The sequence below is a fragment of the Mus pahari genome, chromosome 8 (assembly GCF_900095145.1).
Source record: "Mus pahari chromosome 8, PAHARI_EIJ_v1.1, whole genome shotgun sequence".
NCBI classification, from domain to species: Eukaryota; Metazoa; Chordata; class Mammalia; order Rodentia; family Muridae; genus Mus; species Mus pahari.
In genome coordinates this window covers 52613189-52616330 of record NC_034597.1, presented here as the reverse complement: position 1 = coordinate 52616330, position 3142 = coordinate 52613189, and positions in this window count along the sequence as shown.

The window sequence follows — 3142 nt, the reverse complement described above, 5'->3', positions numbered from 1 at the left end:
CTGTAGCTGTACTCAGAGACTCCAGAAGAGGGCGTCAGGTCTTGTTACGGATGGTTATGAGCCACCATGTGGTTGCTGGGATTTGAACTCTGGACCTTCAGAAGAGCAGTCAGGTGCTCTTACCCACTGAGCCATCTCACCAGCCCTTAACCTTGTTTTAAAGGTTTCAGACAATGTAGCTTCCATTCTCATTCAACAATGCATACACAATATTCATTGATCTAATAAGTTATCTTTTTCAAAGACACTTGCCTCTGTTACTAGTCTTTAGTGTCACCAGGATGTATTTCCCTAGCATGATAATTGAGCATGTATGAGAAGTTTAACATTGCCTCCTTTTAGTAAAGAAGGATATGAAAATAAAGGACAGCACTTGGGAGGCAGAGGCAGGCGCATTTCTGAGTTCGAGGCCAGCCTGGTTTTCAGAGTGAGTTCCAGGACAGTCAGGGCTACACAGAGAAACCCTGTCTCAAAAAAAAAAAAAAAAGAAAAGAAAATAGGACAGGAATGGTCATGATACAGTGTAAGTCATTTGTAGGTTGAAGATGTAGCTTAGAAGAATACTTGTCTAATATGTGCAACACACTGGGGTTTATTCCCAAGCACTAAAAACCATAGATTTGTGGGGGAAAGTTTGTTAAGGAAATACTTGGGTGGCTTGGTAACTTCCAAGAAAATAACAATGTAAACAAGTTTAAACTTTTCTGTCCTAGAGAACAGGGTACTGCCTGTGCTGCTTGTTAGCTGTGAACCTTAACCAAATTTGAGAATTTGGATCCTGTCATGTCCTGAAACTTTTAGTCCTAAATAAGGATCAACTTTCAAAAAAATTATCTTTATATATATTTAATATAATTACATGATACAAGCAAAGGGGAAACTTGAAGCTACATAGAAAGTATGTCGCCACATAATTCTGGAATTTTATGTTTAACTTGGCCATAATACAAAACTTGGATTTGTTATTTTTTTCTTAAAGCAAAATTATCTCCACTGCACCTTGGAGAATAGATACAAAAGAGAAGACATAATAAGTATTGATGGTGCACACCTGAAGTTTAGTACTTGAACTGAAACCATAACATGATTCTGTCTCCAAAAAGAATAAATAAATAAAATCTAACAATCACCAAGCAGGAAAATAAATAAAGCCTTGTAAATTTTATCAGACAAAATATATAGTTTGGTTAGTAGGGAGTTATGCAGTGCAGTTAATTGAAGTTTACATTCACTATTAACTTTCAAATGTCTAAATGCATTAATAGAAACTGCAGTATTTGTGTCATCTTAAAGTACTATTTTATAAGATGATAAATTCTTGTAAAGTATGATGCTAGTGTAGAAGTTTTGAGAATTGTACTGACTTAAATCATGTAACGCCTGCTGGCCTGGAGCTCAGAGGGTCTACCTTGCCTTGTCTCTTGAGTGCTAAGATTGAAGAGTACAAGCTGGGAATAGAGCTCAGTTGCCAAAGTGCTTGACTAGTGTTGAGGGTTGATCCTCAGCATCTCAGAAGCTGGGCCTAGTGGTACACAGCATTCAAAGAGCATAATCAGGATACATTTCATGGTCATACTCAGTCATATTTCAAGTTTGAGACCTCAGATATATGAGATCCTGTCTCCCCCCAAGGAGGAAGAATTTGAGTTACTAATTTGGCATTAAAGGTTCAACTTGAAGAATTACACTTCTTTAAGCAAACTCTTCAAAACTGTACTAACTTCACAGTTCATTTCAAAGATGCACAACAAATATTCCAAATTACAAGTGATTTCAGTTAAAATATATTGGTTGTGAACAAGGAAATTGCTTCAATCAAAGGAGTTGAATTATCAAAAATCATTTTTGTTGATGACCTATAATGCCATCTACACAGTAGTTTATAGCATGGCTTTGTTTATACAATGGAGAGATTGCTGGGAGTCAACTCCAGGGCATCAGTTATACTAGGAAAACATGCTACACCCTCATCCCTTTATCCCTTTAAAGAAACATTGTGTGTGTGTGTGCATTGGTTTGTGTTTGATATTAAAGGTGTTGGACATTAATAATTTAGCCAAAAGTCAAGTATCAAACCAACAAATAATAGTTTCTGTGGTAAAACAGTTTCCTTTCTATCTTAATCTGCTTTATGACTTGTTCTCTAGATGTGAATTTTGAAACCATGGATACCACACACCCCCTCCCCACAAAAAGGCGGGGGTGGAGTTTGGGGGGTTGGAGAACTGACCAAACCACTTAGAGCATGTGAAGAAGGCAATAAACTAGAAACAGAAAGACATTGTACAAAACAATGTCTGGCAACAGCTCACTTAGTAGACAAAGTGCCACATGAGTTAATCCCCTCAGTACAAAACTGTAAGTAATTTGAAGCACTTATACAGAGATTGGGCAGTTGCCAGTAGAAATGCCTTTGAGGCTAGGGATGTGGCTCAGTCAACCTAACATACACAAAAGCCCTGAGTTTGATCACTAGCACCCAAAACAATACTGGGTGTGCTGTCATATGCCTATAGTTTTGGTATTTGAATGGTAGAGTTGGCAGAAGGAGAAGTTCAATTTGTCTTCAGCTATATAAGGTTGACAATAAGCTAGCCTATAGGAAACCCTCACACCACCCCCCAAAAAAAGTCTTTTATAAGTGGTGGCCTACCAACTTTCAAAGTATAGGACACAATGCGTTCTCAGATATCCTGGTTCACAGTAGTTTTGTTTTTTGTTTGTTTGCTCATTGAGACAGGGTCTTTGTAGTTCTGCCTGGCCTGGGACTCACTATGTTGACAAAGCTGTCCTGGAATTCATAAAGTCTTATAGCAAGGAAGTTGGACATGATTATTGTAGTTCCCTAAGAGTAAAGAATATCTAAATCAAATAGTAGCAATAAGAATGGGACTGATCCTGGAGCAAAGTGATGTCTGCGTGTAATCCTAGCCATTAGGAGGTGAAGGAAGGAAGTGGGACCACAGTTTAGAACCTATCTGAGCTACATAGACTCAGTCTCCAATGATAAAATTGGTTATGAAAGAATAAATACAGCATATCAAGGTAAGAAATATGTGGACCATTATTAAGACAAAAGGAAGGTTTAAGAATCCCATGCTCTTGCCGGGCGGTGGTGGCACACGTCTTTAATCCCAGCACT